This window comes from Tamandua tetradactyla, chromosome 1, assembly GCF_023851605.1.
Source record: "Tamandua tetradactyla isolate mTamTet1 chromosome 1, mTamTet1.pri, whole genome shotgun sequence".
Classification (NCBI taxonomy): Eukaryota; Metazoa; Chordata; class Mammalia; order Pilosa; family Myrmecophagidae; genus Tamandua; species Tamandua tetradactyla.
Genome location: NC_135327.1, coordinates 32474743 through 32502272, shown reverse-complemented (window position 1 = coordinate 32502272; position 27530 = coordinate 32474743). Strand labels below are relative to the sequence as shown.

At 40.1% G+C, this 27530-nt stretch overlaps 1 protein-coding gene and 1 long non-coding RNA gene across 4 annotated transcripts in view; one reads left to right on the top strand and one right to left on the bottom strand.

Moving 5' to 3' along the window:
• TSHZ2 (teashirt zinc finger homeobox 2) overlaps window positions 1-27530 on the top strand; it is a 458954-nt gene that overhangs the window by 44226 nt on the left and 387198 nt on the right. The window lies entirely within an intron of this gene.
• Window positions 99-27357, bottom strand: LOC143644558 (uncharacterized). Its single transcript, XR_013156753.1, has 4 exons — window positions 27142-27357; window positions 25758-25904; window positions 4284-4339; window positions 99-441 (listed from the first exon to the last, which is right to left on the bottom strand). It is a non-coding gene; the product is annotated as an uncharacterized LOC143644558 (long non-coding RNA).

The following is a 27530-nucleotide window of genomic DNA, read 5'->3' as shown; positions in this document are numbered from 1 at the left end:
CCGAGGACTGGCTCGTTTTCCAATTCAATCACTCAGCCGAGCACTGCCCAGGACTTCTCTTCCTTCCCCCTCCTCCCCCCTCCCCCCTTATGACTTCTTTTGTCACTGTCTAAAGAGAGTCTATCACAGCAATAACTTCCATTTAAAGCATCCACTAAGTAGTTCCAAAGAACAAGGTGTGTTCACCATGAGCTGGTGCAGTTAGCAACAAATCAGCCTTTAATTGGTGAGAATGACTCATTTGAAAGGGATTATTAGCCAAATGTTAATTGATTGGTGGAACTAAAGCAATTAAAGTGAACAGAGCCCTAGCCTCTCTCCACCCTCCTCAGAGCAGGCAGCCTTCAACCATGTGACTCATGGGCATCAGCTGTGTAAGCGTTTCTGGCCAGCAGAGAAATCATTATTCTCTTTATGGTTTCCAAAATTTTGTAGGAGTCTCTGAAATCAAGAAATGGAAACAAAAACAAAATTAAAAAGTAAAAATAAGACAATCTATAACTTTATATGCCTGTATCAGACAGGGTCAGCTAGGTTATGCTGCTATAACAAACAATCCCAAATCACAGTTATCTTAGCACTACAAAAGCTGTTTTTTACTCGTGTTGTATATCAAATATGAGTTTGGAGTGGGGGTGGTGTTGCACAGGTTGCACACCCATGAAGTTTGCCTTGCATAATAACTCCCAAATCACAAGGACTTCAATGAAAGTTTATTTCTTACTCATATCAAATATCACACATGAGTTTGGCATAGAGGGCTCTGTTCATCAGGGTCACCAACTTTTAAGGAGCATGGAAGTAGTTTTCTAACATGGACATGAAAGAAGAGACTTGAACTGACTCTGAGCCATCCTGCTGATTTCCACCATGCCTCATGCCTTATACAATTAACACTAGTCATCATCATCATCATCACCCTAATAATTGATACCATTATTGAAATCTGACTATGTGCCATGATCTATGCTAATCCCTTTACGTGTATTATCTCATTGAATGTTCACAACTCTGTAAGATAGAGGCTATTATAAATCTCCATTTTTAAATGAGGCGAGAATAATTAAGTAGCTTACCCAGTGTCCCACCTAGTAAGTTGCAGAACTGGGCATATACACACACAGACAATTGAAGAAAATTTAACTGACATAGCTAAATGATGATCTAATACATATTACTGCTTAAGCTTAGGCTTAACTAGATTTTTTTTTTAAGGGGGGAGTGCATGATCTGGAAATCAAACCTGGGTCTCCTGCATGAAAGGTGGACGTTCGAACCACTGAACTACCTGTGCACCTTTAACTAGATTTTTAAGTTTAAAAATAGTCAACTTTTAAAATTAGGTAAGTATAGTAAGGATAGTATACAGATTTTTTAAAAAAACATCTAAAAGTGGTACACAACTGACAGAAGTTTGAAAATTCTGAATCTTTTCACTTAACAAGTAAATCAAGCCTAACATTTACTAAGACTGCCCAGGGGCTGAAGAATAGCCAAATATTACCTTTGTTTGGAAGTTAACCCATCCCCTCCCCAAAGGCTAGGGATTTCCTTCTCTGTGCTTCAGTAGCATCTTCCATAGTCTGTGACCTGTAGTATTGCATCATAGTTATCTAACATGTTTGTCTTCTCTGTTGGTCTATGTGCTGCTCATAGTGTTTTATTAATAGTGGCATTTCCAGCTTTTGACCCAGGTAGATATTTTTTAATAAGATCATAGGCCTTGGCTTTGAAAAGTCTACAATTTGGAAAGAGAGAGAACTGCAATAACAGGATTCTTTTGCAAGCAACAAATGAAATATCCAATTCAAACAGGAATTTAGTGGTTCTTGTAACGGAAAAACCCATAGGTGACACATATCACTTCAGGGAAGGACTGATCAAGCAGCTCAACAGTATCACCAAGAACCCAGCTTCCTTCTGGACTGCCTTCTCCTGGGGCCCCAAAATGATGGTTAGGAGACCTTAGAGCTATATGATTCCTCAGTCACATCCAACAGTGTCATGGTTAGGGACAGGTGTCAACTTGGCCAAGTTGTGGTACCTGTTCATCTGATTGGGCAAGCGCTGGCCTATCTGTTGCAATGAGGACATTTCATAGGATTAGATCATGATCACGTCAGCTACATCCACAGCTGATTCCATTTGTAATCAGCCAAAGGGGAGTGTCTTCTGCAATTAGTGATGCTAAATCCAATCATGGGAAGCCTTTTAAGGAGGACTCAGAGGAGACAGGTTGCATTCCTGCTTTGGCTGGTGAGCCTCTCCTGTGGAGTTCGTCCAGGCCATCCATTGGAGTCATCGGCTTCGCAGCCTGCCCTGTGGCTTTTGGACTCTGCGTTCCTACGGTCACGTGAGACACTTTCATAAATTTTATATTTGCAAGTGTTCCCTGTTGGTTCCGTTTCTCTAGAGAACCCTAACTAATACAAACAGGAAAAAGAAAGCGTCTTTTTTCTTGTCTTTCCCAGCAAATGTGTGTTTAGAACCCCTTAGGTCATCTGCCCAGTTCCCATATGAATCTCTGGGCCTGAGAAGTGCTAATTGGCTGAGCCCGCATCGTGTATTCCACTATTAGACCCGGGAAGTAGGGTCTGGGTTTCAGTGGAAATCATGGGCTAATGGAGGGGAGGGGTAGGACTGATTTTGGGAAGCAGCCAATGAATAGTCACTCCAGACAGATAACAAAAAATATGAATCTGAGTCTAGTGAACTTAAAGCATTTTGTAACTATTATTTAATACCCCGTGTCACCTTCAAAGTGATGACTTTGTATTTGTACCATCACCGACTACCATTGCCTTTATATCAGATTACTTAAAAGTGTAGTGTTTGGTGTTGTACTTTGACGCCTCTTTCCTAATGCCTCGATTCCCTTATGCTGGATTTTTAATCTGTACAACATTCTCTAGCTCTCCCCTCATAGTTGCATACCAGAAAGATCATGAAAAGATTTAATTCAAGGCGCAACTCTGTGTCCTCAAGTCTATCCTGGGATCCTATTTTGTTTCACCTTTTTAAAAATGCATCCCCAATCTTTCAATTTATTTTTATGGGTATTCTTCCAATTTAAAAATATGTTGGGGTTATTTTTAGATCCTAATCATTAGTGCTAGGAGACTGTATTCAAACAGATTTATTCTTTTCTCTCATACACTCAATAACTGATTCCTTTTTTTTTTAAGTGCTTTTCTTCTTTCCGGCTTTCTTTATACAGATGTAAACATTGGGAGGTAATGGGGCAAGGATGAAATCTACGTAGTGGTGGAATTGCGGAGAGAATGTGTTCTACTTTTTTCCAGCCCCTTCCCTCTGTTCACTCCTCTCCCTTCTTTATCAGTCCCTAATGTTGCAGAATGGCACTGTGATCTGGTAAGAGGAAGGAAGGTTTTAGGACAGTAATGTACCCAGTTTGTATTGTTCTCGGGGAAAGGTGTGGCAATATTTAAGCAGCATCAGCATCACCACAGAACTTGTCAGAAATGCAAATCCTCATCTGACTCAGAAGCTCTAGAGATGGAGCCAGCTTTGTGGAGCTCTGGTTTAGCAGGACCTCCAGGTGATTCTGATACCCAAGGTTTTGAGAAACACCCATTTACGGGGAAGTTGTACTGCTGATGCTGAACCTGATTTTTACCTTTCTCTCTCTCTCTTTTTCTTTTTTTATCCCTCCCCCCACCCCCTGGCTCCCGTAGTCCCTTCCTTCCTTCCTTCCTTCCTTCCTTCCTTCCTTCCTTCCTTCCTTCCTTCCTTCCTTCCTTCCTTGTTTTTTCTTCCTAACAGTGTCAGTTCAGCCTAATTAAAACTAAATTTTTCCCATTCGTAATGGGAAGTGGGGGTAGTATCTCTTCCAATAGTTCCTTCTTATCATAAATATGTGTCTCCATTCTCCATTTTGGAAAAGCCCAAAAGGGTGTGTAGTTGGTCTTTAGCAGTCTTAGCAGGCACGTGTGGGAGACCAGGTAACATCTATGACAAGTTAATCTGATTAATCTCTACCACTAAATTGGTTGTTGGATGGCAAAGGAGGAAGCTGCATTTATATCATAAGTGGTGGTTCCATATCCAGATATTTGTCATATGAATTTCTCTGGGCAAATTTCACCCAAGTAGAGGTTTGAAACCAAGTTTCCTTGAGACATTTAGAGCAATCTTAGGACCTGAGTTTGTTTATTAACCATTTCTCTTCTGCTTTCTTCCAAAGAGAATTTGAGATGACTTATAATAAAAGAAGTAAAATGAAATCATGAAAGGGCTCATAATAAAGGGGCAGGTACGTTTACCTAAGCTAAGAAGAGCTACAACAGCAGAATCCAAAATGAAACTCAGAGGTTCCTGGCTGCAAAGGCAAAAAGAGAAACATGAGCCTTCATTCTCTAATAAGAAAGCAAACACATGCATCAGAAAAAGAACAAATTCTTTCTTAGCACTAACCTCTAAGAGAAATTTATTATAGAGGGCCTTACATGAGATACATAAGTATGTATATTTAGCACAGATCTTCAGTGTTAGCCATGGGATTTATCTGTCTTTAAGAGAAGTAAATTTCAGAGCTCAGCAGGTTGACAGTGTCTCTTCAAATTTACAGTGTCAGTGTGCAGTAAAGTAGCTGTTTCCCATACCACGTTTTACTGGGCCGTCTATCAATATTTGATCAAATTGGGCCAAAGTTTCAAACTGCCCCTAAATTATACACAGAGAAAGTGCTTGTGCATGCAGAATGCCCAGGTGGGCTTCAAAATTGAGTCCTTGTGAGCTAGAAACATCTTTTAAAAATATACCTGCACCATTTTCTGCAGTCCTAATCCTTCCTCTGAATGCTTGTAATGTAAATCTGCCTGCAAAATCCATACTTGCCCATAAAAAATGCCAAGCACATTGGTTGGTTCCATATACAGACACCTAGGATTTTTGCAACATGACCGTGTAGCTAATTACATGTACATCTAATTGTATACATTTCGTATGCAAATGTTGCTTACTGAATATATGTTTGAGTAAAATAAAAGTTTCTTTATGTAAGCCTAAAGGATCAATGAAGATGACGAAATGTCATCTTTGCCCTTCCTTGTCTTCTGTATTTGTATGGAATAATTACATGAGTAGGTCTAATGTTTTTATTACAGTGGAAAAATACCTGTTATTGTATCCCTTCTCATCTAAAGTGGAGTTTCCAGGACTTCTAAAAATGTACTGCTAAACTCTTCTGACTACCCCACCCCCCAACTACCCCCAATAACATTCTGAAGTAAATTCTTACCACCTGGGAGTGTTTTTACTCCAATCTAAAACAAAAAATTGTACGTGAATGTTTATAACTGCATTATTCATAATAGCCAAAAGGCAGAAACAACCGAAATGGGTATCAACTGATGGATAAATAAAATGTGGTATATCCATTCGGTGGCAAATTATTCACCCATAAAAAGGAATGATGCACTGATACATACTACAACATGGGTGAACTTGAAAAGCATTATGCTAAGTGAAAGAAGCGAGATACAAAAGACCACATATTGTACATTCCGTTTATATGAAATGTCCGGAAAAGACAAATCCATACAGACAGAAAGTAGGTTAGTTGTTGCCAGGGGCTGGGGAAGGGGGATTGGGATACTTTTGGGTACAGAGCTTCTTTCTGTAGTGATGAAAATGTACTAAAATTGACTTTGGTGATGGTTACACAACTGTGTGAATATTAAAAACCACTGAATTATAAATTATATGCACTTTAAATGGGTGAATTGTACAGTGTGCAAATTATATCACAATAAAGCTGTTTTTAAAACATAAATAGATAAAACACTATGATCCATATTCTTCAAATCCCAGTAAGGAAGCCTTGCTATAATTATAAAATGATCTTGCCAATTGGCGTGTTGCTACGGTTTGTGGGTGTGTTACTTCTCAGTATACAAGAAGTTTTGAATGTCAGATGTGGGGCACTCAAGGATGATACTCATGACTTTTCAAGGTTGTTTCCTATCCTTGAAGTCAAAGATATGATCTATAGAGCTCCTAATCCAATGGGAAATAACAGAAATTGTGATTGGAGTCAGAATATGATCCAAACGTTCTTTCCCTGAATTGATGAGTTTAAGACCTCAATATACACTGTGGGGTGCAGAGATATAGCCCTCTTTGGTTTCTTTTATATTAATCAAATGATTTTTGTAATTTACGTTTTTAGCCTCTAGAAAGTGGTATGTTATATTTAGAATACTAGATCCTGTAAGTGTTGGGAGATATGAAAGTGGCATGAATACTTGAAGCCGTTTTAGTTCAAGTTTTAGTTGCAGTCGTAGTTTGTCTTTTTTTTTCAGCTAGTTATCAAGCTGTCATGGTTCAAATGTCATTTCTGTCTTTTATAGTTAAAGAAAAAAGCAATTGAAGAAGCTATTTAGTGATAATCTAACCTGTGAGAAACAGGAATATCAAGAAAATCTCTTTTCCCTGGGTTTTGCAAGTATTTTGGAAATTTTCTGTTTGCGAATAGTCGAATTGTCCACTAAAAAATAGCACATTGGTGAGCAATCTCTGAAAATTCAATGTGGGGAAACTGACTAGAACATTTTCCTGCTGTGCCCTCTGTTTGCACCATTAGTGTTAAATGTCTGTCAGCCTTTCCATTGTAGTCACTGTTTTTCTGGGATTTATTACTCAGCTCTAAAAACTGGCTCTGAGCTACAAATTGCCATAAAGGGGAGGCCTTTTTTATATTATTTTATTTTGGCTGAAGTGGTGTGGGAGGAAAAGAGAGAGAATTCATTCCAATCTTTTATTTTCTGAGTACTTATAAACAGAGCATACAATTTGATATTTTGCCAAAATAAATAAATACATAAGTACATATCTTTCAGTTGTTGCATGGTGTAGAGGGATTATTGTTAGTGGGTTAGGCTGAAACTTAAAGATTTGGGAGAAAGCTCAATCATATGCTGTGATTTCAACCTGACTTTCTGATTTCTGTTTTAAGGGAAACTTCCTTTATTCGGTAAACCTTTATTTTGTGCCCAAAACCAGGCACTTAGGATAACAGGATGAATAAACTTTGTAATTTATCCCTGATCTCAAAGGGCTTATGGTCTTGGTGAGAGAAAGTTCGTGGCCTCTCAATACCGTGTGCCTATCCTACAGGAAGACTTTAAACATGCAACCCTAGAATATGTATTTGTGTGCATTTGTAAATTATATACTTGTGCTGCTGCATCCATAAAAAGTGGACTTCATTAAAATATGTACAAAATGGAAAAACGTTGTAAGAATGAGATAGAAATCATATATATTTGTATTATGCATCATGTGTATGTATGTACACATATTTATATGATAATTAGATATGTGTGTACATATATTTTTTCATCCTACTTATAGTATTCAAAAAACCTTCTAACTTTTATTAAAAACATTTTATAGTGAGAGCAAAGTGATTGAATATGGTTCATAAATTTTGAAGAACTTTGTTTATCATTTCATGATACATTGATTCACATGATTGGTTGTAATTTTTTTCTTTTTAAATACGTGGTTTAAGTGACTAGCCTAGCTAAAATGCCGCACAAAGATGCATGTGTCCAAATGGGCTCTGTTAAGATCAGGTAAAATCCTCAAATCCACCTGCATAGGCACACCTAGCTGCACTACCAGGCAACAGGCTAACATGAAAGGAGGGAATGAGGGATCATGCCAACCCTCCACCTCAGTGTGTATCTTTGGGCAATCGTTGGGGCTTCTTGGCCTTTCCTTCACATGGCAAAACACATGGTAGAGTCTCCTCCTTTCTCTTCTGGGTTCCACTGACTTTCTCCATCTGCTGCTCCCTGTGGCTTCTTCTCTTGATCTGAGTTTCATTCTGCTTATAAAGCACTCCAGTAATCAGGTTACAGTACAATCTGATTCAACTAGGCCACACCTTACCTGAAGTAACATCTTCAATGATTTACAGTGGGCCCACACCTGCAGGACCTGAGGCTGAGACCTGGACATGCCTTTTGTGGGAAACACGATTCCATCCACAACAGAGACTAAATAAAATACAATGGGCACTTCTAATTCTCCTCTACTGAAGAGAAACCCGATTTTTAGGAGCTCTGCAATTGCCTATGACATTCTTTCTGCTCCCTTCTCCCCTGGAAAAATGTGGAGCCTGCCTCTACCCCCAGAAAGTATACCCCAAGGGCTTTCTGCAATAGGACCCTTTAGGCATCCAGAGACTAAGGCATGGTAGCCTGTTTGCTTGCGGGTATATCACGTGCCCCACAAGTGCCCTTTGTTATGTATTCTTTTCTCTAAGCAGGAAATTACTTCTGGTCCTGAATCCAGGAAACCAAAGCTACCTCCCCACAACATATACACAAAAGACGTTGACTGCTAAAATTTAGAGGCAGGGACCGTAAGTACAACACAGTTGGAGCCTGTATGAGATCAGATTTGCAAAAAGGCAAATGTTCACAACGTGCCTGTTTTCCTCTTTTTAACTCTACCTCACTCCCCCACAATGTGGCCCCTAATATTCCAACAGAGATCAGATTCCCGAAACACCGTTTCACATTTTGCAAAAATTTAACAACAGAAAAGTCAACAAAACTATTGCTGTGCTTACATCAAAAAATACGACATTTATTGTAACAAATTTATAAAATTCAGTCAAGCAAGCAAGAAAAAGTTAACTCATTTCCACACAAAATATGCCATTAACACTTTGCTGTTTTTCCTTTCTGTACATTTTTATTCTTTTTCAACCAAAATATTATTATACTTAAAATATGTACAATTCTGTGATATCCTTTCCTAGTTAATTATACATCCTCAAGTTGTTCTCATATTTTTAAATAGTGCTCTAAAACCCCATTTTTAATACCAAATTCACCTTTCATTGAATAGATGTACTCTAATTCATTAAGTCAATTCCCTATTGTTGGATATTTAGGTTGTTTCAAACTTTCGCTGCTGCAACCATATTCTGATAAAATTTTTGAGCTAAATATTTAAGCATACCCCATGTTTATTTTCATAGAGTAACTTCCAAAGTATGGAATTACTGAGCCAAAGGATATGTGTGTGTGGTTTGGGATTATCTTACATACTTATTTTAACAGATATGCATGTATTTGTGTGTATACATGAATGTATGTGAACCAAAATGGTTTCAACTAATAAATATAATTCTACCATATATCCAGTTCTAGCGTGCACTTTATGGTACCTTATCTAATCATAGTGATTGAGAAAAAGTAGTTACTCAGGGAAGTGATGATGAAGCTGAGGATTGAAGTTTGAATAACAGCAAGTGGGGAGAAAGGGGTATACCGGAGGAGGGAAGTATTTTCCAAGTAGAGGAAAGTATTTTCCAGATAGAAGGACTAACAAACGGAAAGGGTTGGAGTAGGGTAAAATATGTTAGGGTTATGATAACTGCAAATATCTGGGTTTGGCTGGAGTATAGATAGAAAGGAAGACAGGTAAGGGTTAAGAGTGACGACTTTGGGGGGACTTGAAACCTACACTCTGGAGTTTACACTTTCTAAAAAGTGGGGCCATTGAATATTCTACTCATAAAGTAGAGGAGATGGATGATTTAATTTCTAAAGAAAGATCTCACTATTTGCAAGTAGAAAAGGGACTGGACTGTTGCAAGACTGGAGTCAAGAGAAAAGTGGAGATGCTGCTGAAGTTATCTAGGTGAGATGGTTGTGGTTGGGATGGGAACTCAGATGCAGTTTTAAAAGCCATTAAGAGACAGAATCAATAAGGTGCAGGATATCTACAGGCTCCTCTCAGCTTCAGACTCAATTTGGAAGGTTTTGTTGGGAAATGTTGATGGTGGGTATTAGAGGTAGGGCACTGTTCCCACAAATAGGGTAAATATTTGGAAAGACTGAGATGCCTATGTCTGTGAAAACCTAGCTCACTGGATATCCCACCACACCTGGGCAGTTCAAGCAGATTTCTAGGCAGTGCTGGGAGTGATATGGGTTCATCCTCAGCAAGAACTCCTACAGGAATCACATCCCCCACTTGGCCTTCAAAGGGACTCCTCACTTCAGTGAAGAGAGGAGCCTGGGCATTAGAGGCCTATGGTGGGATCCCCGGATTTTGTTTATTGCATTCCACCTTAGCTAGGGTGGATGATTAGCAGAAGCTCTTTGCTAGGGTTGTATTCCTTTGCCCTGGAAATTAGGACAGGAAGTGAAAGATGAACTTGTTTGCTTTGCTTTGTTTTTCCTAGTTATTAGTCACTTCTCTTCAGTGGCACATTTTTATTGGCTGGGGTGGTGTGTTCAGGTCTTAGACCCACCATGGCTGTCAGGGTAGGTTTCTGAGTGATTGCCTCAATGGCCTTTACAATTGTGACAAGTGGTAGACTCAGGGATACCTCAGTCACACTGTACAGCCAGGAAAGACTCTGTGGGGAGGGAAATGGGTTTCTCCAGCTTTATTCCAGAGATTGTACCATTTCTAGGTCAGGGATCATAAACTCAAATGCCTGCAGGGCCCAGGCAAGTAACATAAATGAATAATAGAGAGACATAATGTAATGGAGAATGGGGTGGTAAAGACGCTGATGAACTGAACTATCTTTTCTTTCCTAATGAATTAACAGTCGTGGGAATGTGCTTCCAATGTTGCTAGATTTCTCAACTTTTTTAGTTAATTCCAGAATATTTATTTTTGCTTTTTTCAAACTGGATACTTACAAAAGAATATACACGCACATAAATATATACATATTTATACAATATATGTGTGAATTATCAAGCATTAATAATAAAATGAGCGCCTGTGACTCCACACTCAGTGGTAGAGAATGTTACAAATAGCACTGAAATCCCCTGTGCTCCCTCCCTCCCCCCCAATTCACATCTGTGGGAACCACTCAGCAAAATTGAGTGTTTATAATTCCCCTGCTTTTCTTTGTAGCTTTAACACATGGGTTTATGTACCAAAACAAATCACTTGACTCGTTGCACATGTACCAGGAGGAGGGTACAAAAATATTCATAGCAACATCGTTTGTATAAGCAAAACCCTCCATTAGTAGGAGAATGTAAAAATAAATTTTAGTCTATTCATGTGATGGAATAACAGGTATGAAAATGAATAAACCACAACTATGTCAGTCATTTGGGTGGAAATTGGAAAGATGTGCAGTGATTCAAGAAAGTTTTCAGATGTTTAGTGTGGCAGTATTTTTTAAATGAAACTCAAAGGAAGAGAAGCTTTCCTTTTTCTTAAGAGAGTCCAGAAATTCAGATTTTTTTATTCTTGAATTTTTAAATTTTGGGGAGTAATTGATTATATTATAAAACTACTGTCTATGCCAGTAAAATGCGTCTTTCAATGAAGTCCTTCCTATGAGCAATTTGTTTCTTCACCCTACTCTGGGGCCTTAGAACAACGCTTGTAATCTCGATGGGGTAAGAGGTCAGAATCATCTTACTGTCTTTGGGTCTGGTGAGGACCTAAGTTATAGGTTATATGATATAATCAGAAGGATGAAGGTAACTGTGAAAGCCAGATCATTCAAAGTGAGAATCTGGTTTAGCTGGCGATGACTCTGAGATAGAAGATATCAGGAGTTAGAGAGTTCAGCAGCAAGGTCATGTGACCAGTTAAGTTGCCAACCAGATTGGTAACTCCTAAATCATCAGTTTGAGATTTTGCCCAGCCCCAAATACCTTGTGCTTCAGGAGACAGCTGGATTGCCATAATGACAGTAATTAACATTTACTGACCATGACTGCTCTATAAAGCAGATACAATTGTTACTGTTGGCCCCATATTATTGATGAAAGCATGGAAGTAAAGAGAGATAGGTAACTTGCCCAAAGTTACTCTGCCAGTAACTGGTATACCTAAGATTTGAACCCAGGCAGGTTGGCTTAGGGGTTTGGTTCTTAATCACTAACTAAGCTAAATCACTTTCTTCCTGGACCACCCACCCCCGAATGGTTAGTTTCGATGAAAATACATACACAGTATATTCATAGATAACACCACTCTTAAGGTTTTCAGTTTCACTGCCAATAAAGCATTGACTTAAAAAATAATCAACCTGAGTCTCACTTGCCAGGAAATTCATAGGTTCGCCTTTCATAGGCAAAACTTGAACTCAGTGGGCCAAGAAGCCAAGATGAAGTACATCTGTAGTCAGCAAGAGTTCCCAGAAGCATATACAAATCTGCACAGCATCTCTCTTTCTGGGCTACTGCTCAACTTTTTATTCTAGTGTCCCTTTACAATCAGCTTCATTAATTCCAATGTGATATAGATGGAGTTGTTTTAAAATAGGTCACACTCGATGACAATTTTCCCTCCTTAGTCAATGGGCATTGTTTTTCTAGAATAAAAGTATCTTTGTTTCTTCTGCCTGTAAAAGTAGAAGTAGAATTTATGTACTGTATGAATTAGAATTCGTAATTCCAATTATGCACTGAAAAAGTAGAATTCATGCACTGTAAAGTATAAGAAAGATATTAAAATTCATCCACAGATAGTGCTGTTGTTAATGCATTGGACTATGACCTTCCAAAAAGCCTTTCCATGCAGACACACATAATATAGACAATATAGGAATACAAAGGATGGTATAATCCAAGAGTGGTTTTAATCTGATCTTCACTTGATATTTATCATGAATACCTTTTCCCACCAATTAACAAAGGTGCACTATGGAAGGTTTCATGGCTAGAAGTATTCCATTGTAGGGATATACCGTATTTATTAACCTATTTACTTAACCCTATTGCTGGACATGTAGTTTTATTTGAACTTTTTCCTATGCTAAGCAACGTTAACATCCTCACATCCATGTCCTCACACACTTGTCTATTTATCTCCTCGGTATAGAATTCCAGATGTGGGAATGCTATAGATTGCACCCACTTTAAGGTTTTTGATGTGTGTTGCCAATTTTCCCTCGAAGGGATAATTTATGGACTAGCATGTAAAGGGCTTGCTTACTGGGATTTAACATTCGTTAGCTTTAAAGGAGCATGGCATCCTGTCACATTTAGGGCCTGGAGGTCCCCTCTGATGTAAATCAAAACATTTGGGTTAAGAGCATTCAACCTTGTCAGTCACCCACAAATTATAGGAGGCCTCCTTGGTCTTTGTCAAGAACAAAAAAGGGAAAAATTACCCCAAAATGGCATAAAAATTAGGAACCAGACAAGTAGTCACCCAAAGAAGACAAATGAGACAACAGTTGAAGAATTTCAGATCTGAGGAGGAGTGAATTAAGTGAACTTGAGCTGTGTAGGCTTATAAAGCACTGTAGTACCGAACTCCTGAGCGCTTGGTTCCTTGGAGAAGTAACACAGAGCTAGGCACAGAGATGCCCATCAGACACTGAGAGAAGGGAAATGAATGTAGATTGAGGTAATCAGCTGTATAAGAGAGAATTACGCGATTTGACAGTGGCAAGATGTTAATTCAAGTTTTAAATCTTGCACTGACACTGTGCAGATTTTTCTTTGAAGAAATTCATAATTTTCAGCTTTTGCATTCTGTAGCGCCACATGGGAATATGGGCAAGAGAATGTGTTTCTCGAAAGAAGCAAAGATTTTCCATGCTGCATATATCACTCACCTTCATTTCTGAGAACACTCTCAGTTATAAAAAGGCAATAATCCATGTGCAGCATGATTAGTCAAGTGAACGATAACAACAACAAAACAATTCCAAATGTGACTTTAACTTTTATGGGTCTCCCAAGGAAAAGGATATAACTTTAGGTCTGATATGCATAAGCTGGTATTTCTAACAACTAGTAGGAGTTTCTTTCTCCTTCTGTGATCTATCCACTCTGCACATCTTTCAACAAATTCCCCCAAGAGGAAACAAAGCATTCTTAGCAGGCTAAAGTCCAACAAATGTCAAATTCTGAACAACATTGCTTTGTATCTCTATTTAACATAAGAACGGATGGATTTTTGACAAGTTTATAGCTTCTATAGCCAGTCAAGCAGGTCAATTATGTTTGAACTAATTTGATGAATCAACTTGATGTTCTCCCATAGTCCCTATAGCCTTCACAGGCGTATGTACTCAATTTTCTGTTGGAGGTCAAAAATAAGCTTTGAAACTTGGCTAATCCCATCACATCCGCAGGACCTGTCTGGTAGAATAATCTTTGGACATAAACTCTTGACTGATGCCAGAAATGGGAAGGACCACTTGGTAACTTCATTTAGGCCATCCATTAGGCCTTGGGTAGGCTCTGAGATGGGGTTCCAAAGGCCAACATTTGCCTCATGAGTCCTTGAATCATTTTGTGGTGAGAAAAGTAAAGAGTTCATCCTCAAAGCATTTGGGGATCAGACCCTGGGGAAAAATTATTTTTCACTGTTGGATTCAGTTTGAAAGGGGTTTGTGAGAACCGATGAGGAGGCGTAAAGATTCTTGTTATTTTTCCCAATGTCCTGATTATTTGTTTTTTCCAGCTCGCTGCTTCCCGGAGTCCAGAGAGTGGGCTCGGGAGTGAGAATGGCTGAGTGTCAATCCTGGCTCTGCCACTTTCCCATCATCGGGAGACTTGGGGCCAGTCACTTAATCTGTTACTCACCTGGCCTATAAAATGCAGATCATATCAGATGTGGCTGTCTGAAATTAAATATAACAATACATGCAAAGGTCTTTGAACAGTGCCTCATATATGGCAAGTTTTCAAATAATTTTTAAATTATTGACTACAGACTGGTGAACTTGGGTAAATTTCCATGCCCAGAAAAGTTATAGAAATTGATTAATCCAAATAAATTGAGTAGCTGCTATGATTTGAACTGACGGCTGGTGTTTTTTTTTCCTAAAATCATTAACACAAAGAATATTTCATCATCAGATATCAAAACTGATTTCCCAAATCAAGAATAGTTATTTTCACAGCTCAGAATTATATATATTTGATATGAAATCGACTAAAAGCAGGTGGCTTAAAGCATCATAAATTAGATTTGCTGGATATTTCATTTATTCATTCTACACACATTTATTTCAGTGTCTCTTGCTGTGTGCTGATGTGGAAAGAAGACTATTTGGCAACAGACACAAATTTTCTCTACCATTTTCTACCAATGTGTCCTTGAGCAAGTTACTTAACATCTCTGAGCCTCAGCAAATTAAGATGAAAAATATAACCTGTACTATAATGCTTTCTATGAGGATTGCTTTCAGCAGTGCATGGAGAGGGCCTAGGTCACTGCCTGGCACCTAGGAGGTGCTCAACAAATATTATTTTTCTTCTAGGATTTTCCTTTCATTTCTCTCTCTAGTCATCAGAACTAATTTTTGAATAGTAAATGGATAACCTTAACTATCTTGTCAACAAAGCTATTTTGAGAGCCCAGCACCATCTTAGGATATATATTCTCAATAAATACTTCTTGAATGAACAAAAGAATGTATGAATGAGTAAGTGAGACTACTGATCTCAATTTACAGTTGGAACCTATTGTTTTCATAATAAATCAGCACGTGGGAGACAGTGGAGAGGAACACGGACTCTGGAGTAAGATAATCTCTCTGAGGCTATTTCCTCATTTGCAAGTTTAGTATAATAACAATTTTAGAAGTTGTCAGCTTGTAAGTGGTTGAGAGATATTAGCTTTTATAAGAATTATTACAAAATTAGGTGTCTCTCCTATGTGAACATTGAAGAATTATTTATTCAGCAATTTCTTTGTGCCAGGCACTGTGCTAGGCTCTGGGGATAAAGGGAGCACAAGACAGACAAGGCCTCATTGAGTGGGCATGCTGATGGGTGAGATTCACAATAACCAAAAACAGACAAGATAATCTCAGGGTTGAATTCCCAGGAAGACGGTCAGCGAGAAAGATGTGGGTGGGGGTGGGTTATTTTACAAGCAGTTGTTAGCAAAGATGCCTTTGCAGAGGGGACGGTGAAGCAGATTGTTGAATGAGAGGAAGTATTTGAGCATGTCAAGATTTGCAGACAGAGATTTGCAGGCAGAGGGAACAGCTAGTGCTAAAGCTTCAGAGTGGGAACAAGTTGGACTGTTTAGCAATGGAAAGCTCCGAAATTCCTGGCACATAGTGAGCTAGGAAGAGGATGGCCCTCAATGAAGTCTAAAAGCTAGTTAGGAGCCAGCTCCTGTAAGACCTATAGGCCAGGACGAAAGATTTGGATTTTATTCTGCGTGCAACGGTGGATTTTTTCCACAGGTAGTTGACAGTCTGATTTCCTCTTTTTTTTTTTACAGTATGATCTCATATGTATGAAATAAGAATATGCATATTCATTGAGTCAGAATCTAGAATATGGGTTACCAGGGGCCAAGTAGGGAAGGGGAATGGGGGATTAATTGTTAATTGGTAGGAAGTTTGTTTAGGGTGATGGTAAATTTTTGGCAATAGATGATGGGGATGGAAGTACGACTTTGTGTATATAATTAACACCAATGAATGGTATACTCAAAAAGGGAGAAAAAAAGAGAAATTTTTAGTTGTATATAAGTTATCACTCCCCCATCACACCCATGGTTTCCTTCTTAAAGTCTTTGCTATGACAGCTGTGAAGGTGGGGGCGGCAAGACAAGTTACAAGGCTGCTTGGAACCAAGAAGATAGAAGTGGCAAGGGAGATGTGAAGGGACTTGGGGCATGGTTTTGAGATAGAAGCACAGGATATAGGGGTGAAAGAGAGAAACCACCTGGCTTCTGTAAACTTTCTACTAAACAGCACCTCGAGGCCACTCCCTGGCATTTCTTATTCTCTGGTTGCTTCTCTACTCTCCCCTGTGTCTGTTGCTGGGCTCCCTGTTCTCCAGAGAAAGAAGTTCTCTCTTTCCCATGGAGACAGAGCTGGGCTCTAACCCCGGCACCCAGGAGATGTGAAATCAGCAATGAGTCAAGCAAAGAAGGGGAAAGGGCAACCCTAAGAGAGGCCATTTCTGGAAGGAGTTTTGTATCTGTTTTTTTTTTTTTAATTCAATAATTACATGGACTCCTTTTAATGTCATAAAAGGTTTTAAGGAAACTTGCTACAAAACTCAAGGGACGATAAAATGCAAACCAATGAACGTAAGAAAAATGACAAGAACCAAGAAACAGTGGGAAAAGTGAGTGATGTGGTAATTGAAATATTATCTCCCTATAGTAATGCAATGTAATGACAAGAGCCATTCACTTATTTATTTAACGTGCGTTTGCCATTCATGCTGCTGTGTGCTGGGATATGGGGTGAGAAAGGCAAACAAAGTCCCTGCGCTCATGGAGTTTACAGTTTAATGGGGAAGGCAGGTTATCAAAGAAACTAAATAAAATAAAGCAGAGTTCATTGGTTTCATAGCACAAAAGTAGTTCTCTGTATACCAACAAGGTGTGGCTGAAAGGCACTTAGGAGCCTTTCAAACTACTGAGATTAGAGAAAGCATATCCAGCCATTAGCATTAGCTAGGTACTCCTGAGCTTAAGCCTCATTCATAAATAGATATTCTCATATGTAGTTAAAAATCCTTAAGTATTAGTGTGATAATATACAATGGAATTTACCTAAACAGAAAATGTGTTTACAGGTCTTTAGAAAAGACAATTCACAAATAGTCCTTCAATGCCATATTCCCAGATAGCAGTTTTGCTCCACCTGAATTAAGAATTCTGACTCAAGAGCACAAAAAAAGGTAGAGCACCTTGTTTTTCTTAGAGCAACAAATGAAGTAAAAATGTATGACACATCTTATTAGTTGAGCCGTGTGTGCCCAGCCTTTAATGTGAGGCTGGGGTTGTTTCTTCTTTGTGAAATGATTATCTTCTCTTACTTTGCTTTCTCTTTTTTCAATTTTTGAACACTAATTAAACAACTGCTTTGCACAAGACCCTAAGATCCGAATAAGCAAGGTATATTCTGTGAATCTTTCAGATAGATTTTCAGAAATTGTTTGAAAATACCTTTCATTTTTCATGTTATAAAAGTAACAGGTGCCTGGAAATGGGCATTTTGAAAGTACCTTTAGTAATATGTATGTGTACAGGTTCATATGTATGTATATATTATTCCATATATTACAGAGGTAAATAAAGAATATATGTTTGAAAATTAATAAACATCTATTCTATATTTAATAAAATATATCATGTTTATCATATATAATGTAGAAGACTGTTTCACTTATTGTATTATTTGTTATATGTGCCATGATAATATTATAGAATACATGCAATGTATTATACATTTATCTGTTATGTCATCTTATATATATAATATTGTCAAGCATTCATATATTATATATCATATATGCCATACTTGACTCTATCACATAAACGATCATATGTATGTGAGTATGTAAATAGATACACGGGCAAATCTTCTCAACGGGATCATATTGTTTGTACTTGTTTTAATTTTGCCTTTTTACTTAATGTTTCATAAATATCATTCTAGTCAGTATATATTTGTTTGCATTTTAACAGCTGCCTAGTATTCCACAGTATTCCACTGTTTGAATTCATAGTAGAATTCATTTAATTGTGGTATTAATGTACTGTAAGTCTCCACATGTTGGGCATTTAAGTTGCATCTATTTTTTTCTCTGATAACTTTTGTCTGTGCAGCATACCCTGTTAGCTAAAGAAGGATTACTTCCTTCTGATGAATTTGCAGATGTGGCCTCCCCTGGGTTAAGGCCTCCCGTGGGTTGAAGGTTTCCACAACTCCTGCACTGGCACCTTATTGTAACTAGAGGCAGAAATAAGCCCGTGTTTGCTGTCCCTCAACCAGATTATCCTCCGCAAAAACCATTCCTTTTATAAAAAGGTGAAACTTTTAGGTGAAATTAGTATTTATAAATAGAAATCCTGGCAACCTTTCAAAGTTCCCCTAGTATTTAAACCTCTAACTTAGAAAACTGTCCTATGGACATCAGACTCCAAATAAAAATAAATAAATAAATAAATAAATAAATATCTTTCTTTGGTATGAAATACCAAATATTTAAATAAGGGACATTTCATTAGGTATTCCAATCAGCTCCTAGGCAAAATGTTTTCTAATTAAGTGTAATTCTATTATCCTCTTTTTCTTCCGAAGCTTGGGGCCCTCCATCAGACCTATTTGAAGTGACATGTTCCTGAAGGTCTTAAAGAATTGAGATTTTTTACCTCATTAAGGGCAGGAGGTACATGGCTGATGTGTCCAGTTGTGAGTTCTACAAGGTGAGGCTTTTTTGCTTGAATAAAACAAAATTCACCTTCTGGCTACTGTGTGCCTAAACCTGCACACAGTAAGGGGTGACAGCCATATGAGTGCGCAGGCCCCAGGACCCAACTGTGCCCTTCTGACACCCCCTCCTTCCCCACGTGCTTTTATGGCCCCCAGAGCCACTTCAGTTTGCTGTTAATACTTTTGGTCCCTCTGTTGACACCGCACATGCTTTCAGCAGGAGCAGCCTGTTTATTCTAATACAGGATCACATCTGGGGAGATAGGGACAGTTTGCCCAGCTCGAGGAAGGAGCTAATGAGAATTTGAAAGTCTATTTGAAACCTGCTTGATCCGTAAAGCTCATTTTCACCAATGGGCATTTGCATTTGAGGAGCAGGACTGGGCATCTAGGCCACTTCCAGTAGTCGCTGACATTTTCTAGGTACCCGCTACTTACCAACCCCTGTAACAGGCATTGTACAAGCCTTATCTCATTGAGACTCCATCCCACTGTAGGTATTTATCATCTCCATTTCACAAGGATGAGATGGAGCCTTAAAGAAGTGAGACAATGGCTGGCTTTTCATAGAAGAATATCCAAACTCCTTACCTCTCTCTGCCCTTCTGAGCCTGGACATGATATGACCCTGACTACTTCTTTGACTCTGTCTCCTTGCATATCTTCCTTCATCCAGCAATGATGACTGGGTTTAGGTGTCTAAAAAAATGAAGTTCTTTCCTGCCTCAGGACTTTTGCACTTGCCATTCCTGCTCCCTGGAACCATTCTTCTCCTTCCTAGTCTATGCATGGCAAAATGGGCTTTCTCACAGTTTTGTTGAGTTCACCTCTTCCTTGAGTCTTATTCTGACCATCTGATTAAAAACTCCTCTGTCCCACAGTCACCCTTTAACACCCCGGAGAACTTTCCGCGTTCTGAAATTAGCCTATTCCTCTTATGCCTTGATTCGTCTATTTGAATATGTCTCATTAAAAAGAGCAGGTACCTTTATCTCTCTCACTGGCACATGTAGATACTCAGTAAATACATGTTAAACTAAATAAATTGAACACATTTGTTTAGTGTCTTTCTTTATGCCTGACACTGTTTTAGGCCCTCGTGATAGAGCAGTGTGCAAGACAGACAAAAACGCCCACTGTAAAAGGAAAGACAGACACTGAGCAAAGAATTGCTAAATAACATCTCAGAGTGATGCATCAAAGGAAGGAAACAGTGGTGGGGAAGGTGGGCTGTTGCAAGCCTGTCTCTCAAGGTGACACTTCAGGAAGAACATAGATGAAGTAAAGAAGATTACTATTCAGAGGTCTGGGGAAGAGCATTTCAGAAAGAAGGAATAGCAAGTGCAAAGGCCCTGGGGCAGAAGCCTGTTGGCAGTTTTGGAGCAGCATGGATAGAATCAGCGAGACTGGTGTGGAGGGAGTGAATGGCTGAGTGGTGGGGGCTAGAGTTAGAGGGGAGGCTTGCGGTCATGCTACGGATTTGTGTCTTTACTGTAAATGTGATGGAAACTGTTCGAGGATTTTGAGCCAAGGTGTGAGGTGGTCTGATCAATGCTGAATAACATAAAGTTATGCAGCTTGAAAGGAGTGAAGCTGGGATACGAACGGCTCTCTGAAACCACAGCTTGCTCTCCGTGCTGTGTCTGTCTCTACCCACACTCTTCTCAGGCTTTATCAAACCAGGCCCATCCCTCTCTATGAAGCCTGGTGGCAGGGTTATTTTCTTCTGTTTATTTGGAGCTCACTCCCCCCTATCCAGGTGACATCAGCACCTTCTGGCTGATCACAGACTGGGACTGGGATTGCATCAGCACAGTCATACTAAAGTAGCCACAGCAGCCTCTGTTCCCTCCCTGAGTTTGACACCTGCAGCTTGGCATAGGGCCAGGTGTGAGTAAATTGGGCCCAGGGTTCCTGTTGTTGTTTCTATAGGCACAGAAGCTGCTTTCATTACTGTACCATGAACCTAGTCATCCAGGGTTATCAGGCAGCTCTGTCTTCTCAGATGCCAAAGGGAACATAAATTGGTTAGTCTTTGCAGTAAGCGGAGGCACCTCCTAAGTTCCCAGCCAGCTCCTTATTTACTGATTACCAGACAGCGGCTGGGTACTTTACATAATATTGAGGACTCTGAGTTTCAAGTGATTGGAATCTCCGCCTCGACTGGTTTAAATAAAACAGATAAATCTATCAGTCCATATCATCAAAAGGCCCCACCTTTGGCCAAGTTGGATCCAAAGACTCAAATGGCATCATCAGAATTAGGTCTTGTTCCCTCCATCTCTGCTTTCTTTTAGAAGCCTTTCTTTTCAGGAAGTAGCAGGATGGCAAGCTAAGATTATATACTAAACCTCAACAGTCCCATATTTACTTCTTAGCATTTCTAATTGATATCTTGGAATTGGGTTTCACTGGCTTGGTTTGGTATGCATGCCCAGCCCTAAACCTATCATTTTGTTCAGGGCAATGCAATACCCTGATTGGCCAGTTCTGGGTCACTGGAAGCCAGCCTAGGAGTTAGCCCATGTGATTTTCCAGGACTAACAAAGGAGAGATAGTGTCCCAGGACAATTGGGGTCAAGTTACCAGATGCTGGGGAGGCAAAGCCAACAGCTGCCACTCACATTCACTTACTTAATACTCAGACACCCCGTGGCATAGTCACTACCCCATTCTGCAGCTGGAAGTGACACCCAGAGAAGTTAAGTCGGCTAGAATATATGGCAGAGCCAGAATCTGAATATATATGTGTCTCTTTCCAAAGCCCATGTTCAAGTTTCCTTATACTTGAGAGAGGAGGGAGGTGTTAAAACAGGGTCCTTAAAACCCAGGAGCCCAATTGGCGCACCTTACTCTTTATTTTGATTTATTTGATGTACTTTAGGGGAAGTTGAAAACCAGCTTTCCAGATAATCTGATTATGATGGTGACTCACTCCCAGTAAGAACAGAAAGGAACATTCTGAAATTACCCTGGAAGGAATTATGCCTCTCCTGAATCATGGTGCATCACCCAAGTGAGGGGAAAATCCATATGCCCACAACATTCTATTATCTAAGTGTGTGGAGGCGTATTTTAAAAACCTGTTTTTCATATGCTCTGTTTGTATGTTTATAAATATAGGTATTTATCCCTCTACTGAATTCATAGGCAGCAAGTGGCTCAAACATTAATTATGATCTCCTTGAAGAGGAAAAATATTTTCCTTTCTATCATGTTCATTTTATCATCATCCAAAGTTCATCTCTGTAGAGGTTATAAATCATCTGGCAACTCAATGTTCTTCAGTCGTTAGATTTTGTGCAAACTTTGGCTTTCTTTTCCTGAACTTCCTATCCCCTTGATTTTTGTTATTAATAACAATAAATAATTGCAATATGCTAGGCATATATATAAAATATCAATAAATTCTGACAACTTATTGAAGAAGGCACTACTATTATTGTAATTATTAAAGAAGAGGAAACTGAGGCTTAATTTGCTTAATGACACGCACACAGTAGGTGGAATGATAGAGTCAGGACTCAAACTTACGTCTTTATTACATTAAGGCAGAGTTTCTCAAAGTCAGGATTACTGACATTTTTATACATGCTGTTAACTGCTACACTATTCTGGAGGTTAAAAACAAAAAAAAGGTTGAAACTCCAAGATTCCAAGGCTACCAAGGAGGCCAAAAAGTCTATTGGGGGTTTGGCAGTAAACTTGCAGAAATCTATCAGTATTATAGATGCATACCTTTTGAGCCAGCAATTCCATTAGAAATGTTGATTTTTAAAATGTGCAAGGATTTAAATATAAAAACACTCAATGCAGTATTTTTTATAGTAAGGAAATGTTTGGGACACCTAAATGTCCATCAGTAAAAGATCAGTTAAATAAATGAGGGTACATGAAGCCAATGTATATGTAGGTATTTCTTTTAAAATATGCAGAAGTTCTAAATGAAGACACATGGAAAAGGATAGAGGATATATTTTATTTTTATTTATTTTTTATTTTTACACGGGCAGGCACTGGGAATCAAACCTGGGTCTCCGGCAAGGCAGGCAATAATGCTGCTACTGAGCCAACATCGCACTACCCTAGAGGGTATATTTTGAATGGAAAGAAAGTTGCCAAAGGATAGTGTGATCCTAATTTGGGGGAGAAAATCAGCATGTATCTAAAATGGAGGTGGAGTAAAAGCATTATGTATTTGATTATACATAGATTATTGCTAGAAAGAAAGAAACTGAGCTGATAACAGTGGTTACTTCTAGAAGTTTTTTTTCTTGGAGGAGGGATGTTCAATTATACTTAAGGTTCTCAAGAGGGGACAAGTTTGCCCCCCACCCCCAGGGCATCACTTCTGATCACACTTCTCATGGCCTTGGATAACCTCAAAGGGGTGGGAAAGTGCAAAACTCCCCAAGGCCTGAAAGCATAGGAGACACAAATAGTTGTGAACAGTTCTGATGATCTCCACAGACATCAATAATTGGTAAATTTCACGTAAATATCTAAATTTCTGGACTCTTGAGAAATTGCAAAATCTTACAACACAGAACCTGCATATTTGCATGGCAGTTGTTGGGGAGTGGGAGGCAGCACTTGCAAGCAGCTATTCCCTTTAAATGGGCATTTGTTTACCAGTTCACCACAGGCCCTACCCAGCCTGCTGTACTCACCAAAGCAGTCAGCTTGTTGGAATTTGAGTTGGTGTCTTCCAACTAGAGCCCGGTCCAGTGTGGTAACACTTCAGCCATGGAATGAGACAACCTGGGTTTGAACCTGAGGAGCAATCCCTTTATGGTTATATTATTATGGCCAAGTGATTTGAGCCTCTGTGCCTCAGTTCCTCTAACTAGAAGAGTCAGATCCATGTCAGAGGGCCATGGTGAGAACTAAATGAGAAACTCCATGCAGAGTACTTAGTTTAGTGCCTAGAACAGGGACCACAGAACTGCTCTCTTCTTCATCCTCTTCATCCTCTTCCCAAAGTTCACCCTGCCTTCCCCTTCAATGTGCGCAAAAACGGGGTCACAGTACAGATGACTGTTGGTCAGCTCCTCCTTCCTCCGTGTCTGTTTCCTATTTTATAAATCGAAAGGGTCAGACCAGAAGCTTTCGGAGGTTCCTTCCAACTCTGACATTCTGTGATTCCAGGATCCAAGGAGGGCCCCCAGATTCCTTCCTGAGCTTTCAAAGCATTCCTGATGTATGCCTGTCGTATGGTCTGGATAGTGTATCTGTCAAGAGGGGCTGCAGGCTGGCGGGCGTGGGGGAGACACAAAGCCAAACCATGAGGCAAGCATGGGAAAGGCCTCAACCGCGAGCTCTGGCCTTGAACCATCCCGGGAACTGTGATGGGAGCCAACTGTGCATATCTGTTGATGAACCTTCCCAGGAAACAGTGCTCTAGGGGACCCTCCGAGGACCCAGGACTTCTGCCACCCACTTTAATCATCTGCACCGGCACTTGGTGGCTCGCAAATGGACCCCCAGCCCACCCCGACCGTCAGGGCTTTATTTGTGTTCTGCAGTTTTCCTCCCTGTAAGCGATGCAGTGTGTGATGACAGAGATATTATCACCCCGAGTTAAAATATTCACAATAACGAGACAAGGAAAACTGTTGCTACAAGTTTGTGTGGTGAAGGCAGAGGAAGCAAACTCTGTTAATTGCACAGGAAATCCTCGTCTTACATTCATTTGTATTTCTGCAAATGAGTCGGTAGAAAGAAATTCAAAGGTCTCGGAGCTCAGATCAAATAGCAGAGTAGAAACTGACCAGCCCCCAGGATCATCCAGGCTCCGTCCCTGAACAACTGCATGATGGTGAACAAGTCTGTCCTCTCAACACTTCAGTTCCCTTGTCCTTAAAGTGGGAGTGATAATACCTCCTGGTGCTGGGAGGGTTGACAGAGAGAACACACGCTGGGCAGTTAATGAAGGACCTGGCACCTAAACCCTAAATACATGTCAAGATAGGGTCACTCGCCTGTGGCTTTCCCATAAATCATCTCTGTGGAATTACACCCAGGAGAAGGCCCAATCTCCAGGCCAAGTACGGATGAATGAAGATGCTGGAAGGAGGCTATGGAAAATAGGAGACCTCAGGCCTCATATAAAGAGACCCTGGTATGAGAAAAACCCATGATCCTAGTGTCTCAAGAGCTTCGAATTTTTCAAGATAAATTTGAAAATCTAAATGTTTATGTGAAATCTCCTGATTTTTAAGTGTGGACCAGTACATTAAACCAGATGCCTGTTTGGCTCCCTTAAAATCAGACTCTTTTCAATTCTCCCCTACCACCCACCCCCCACCCCGCCCTAATAACAGTGCCTTTATTAAGATAGAAGCTTGTTTCAGTCTCACACAAAAGTCCAGGTATGTGATTGAGAGCTAGCAAGACACTCCTTGGTCTCTGGGACCCCCAGCACCTTCTATCTTGTCATTTAGTGACCTTTACAAAAAAAATACTTCTCCTGGTCCGAGATGGCTGCTCTAGCTGCTACCATCACGTCCATGTTCTAGCCAGCAGGAAAGGGAAAAAGGAAGTGCAGGAAATTGCATACCCCTTTCTTTAAAAATATTACCTGGAAATGACACATATCGCTTCCACTCAAGTCCCATTGGCTAGCATATCATCCATAATCATATCTATCTGCCAGAGAGGCTGAGAAACGCAGTCTTTCTGGTGCGGTCTTCTGGAGGGTCAGATACTCTATTGAAATTCAGGAGCGCTATGACTAAAAGGATAAAGAAACAAAACCACAAGTAGTGTGGAGTTTTCTAAAACATGACAACTACGCAAAATGTGTCTGTGGGCCATTTGGGAAGAAACACAGAAGGAAGGATTTTCTCTTAGGAACATGGTAAGAGAGTGTCATTATAATAAAAATGTTCTTTTTGAATGAAATTAGAGGCATCAACCTCAAAAAATGTACCATTTTTGAGCGCCTACTATGGGCTAGATGGCACCTTAGGTGCTAAACATGTATGAATCATCTCTAACCCTCAAAAGATCCTGCAAGGTAGATGTGGTTTCCACCTTGAATCAGATATGGAAATGGAGGCAGGAGAGACAAAGAGGCGTGACCAGGTTCACGCAGGTTGCAAGTGGCTGAGTCAGAGTTTCGTCTCAGGTCTGACAACCAGCGCTCTTTGGGTTGCTCCACGCTTCTGTTTTGTTCAAGGGAGAAAGCTCAGCAGTATCACAAACTGGAAGCAACACTACCAGGTTTGAGGAGGCCAAAGAAAGCCCAGGATCTTACACATTCTTATTTTTGGCCCTTCCCACTGTTCTTTGATCTGTGCTTTTATAAGTTACAAATTCCTCCACCTACTTATATTTTTAAAAGGAGAGAAAGAGTGAAATAAGGACTCCTTAGCTGAGCTGCTTTTCTTCCAAATCACGAATAATTGTTTTTGGTATGGATAGAAAGGCATTCCCCTCTCATCTTTTGCCCAGGACTTGGCAATCTCCTTTTGTATTGCCCCTCGCTTGTCTTTCTTCAGCACACACGTTCCCCATAATCCGTCATCAGAGCCATTATCCTGCTTCTGATCAAGGGTGGAATGGAAAAACTCCCTTTCCCTTCAACACCTACCACCTTGGCTCTTTGATTTGCCAGGCGTGGGTTGAAGGGAAGTTTCCGGTAAATGACCTCGGACCCTCTCCCACGAGCCCCACACAGCACCTCATCATCCCCAGGCTGGGAAGCGATAAACCCAAGTCAGGCTCTTTGTAAACAGTCAGCAAACGGCTTCCAGTTTGCATATTGCAGGAAAGCTTTTCCTTTTATTCCCCCCTTTTGCATGTACTTCATGAGTGGGGTTTCCGATAGAGGCTCACCGCACACACACTGCCTGCTGGGCTTAAAACTGTTTTGCTTCAATAGAGCTCTGCATTATAAGGTGGTTAAATAAAAACAAATTCTGCCCCCTTTCCCATCAAAATAAAGTAGGTCAGAGGCTCACCCAGCAGCCCAGTAATCTTGGGCAGGGCTTCTCATCCTCCTTGCTGTAGATATTTGGGGCAAGACGATTCTTTGCTGGGGGAGTGAGGTGGGGGCTGTTCTGTGCATGTGTGTGGTCGACCAGCATCCCTTCTTTCTGCCCACTAGATGCCAGTAGCGCGCGCGCGCGCACACACGGGGCAACCAAACTCTTGTCCAGTAATTACCCAGCTTCTGGTGGAGAACCACCGGCGGATGGTGACAATGCTAGGAAACAATGGCCAGAACGGCGAGCACCGCCCAGCTTGCGCAGGCGCACCTTCTGGACCTGCCCCTCGTCAGCTGTGGCCTTGGAAAGTGACATCATTTCTCCGAGACTCAGTTCCCAGGTCTATAAAATGGGCATAATAA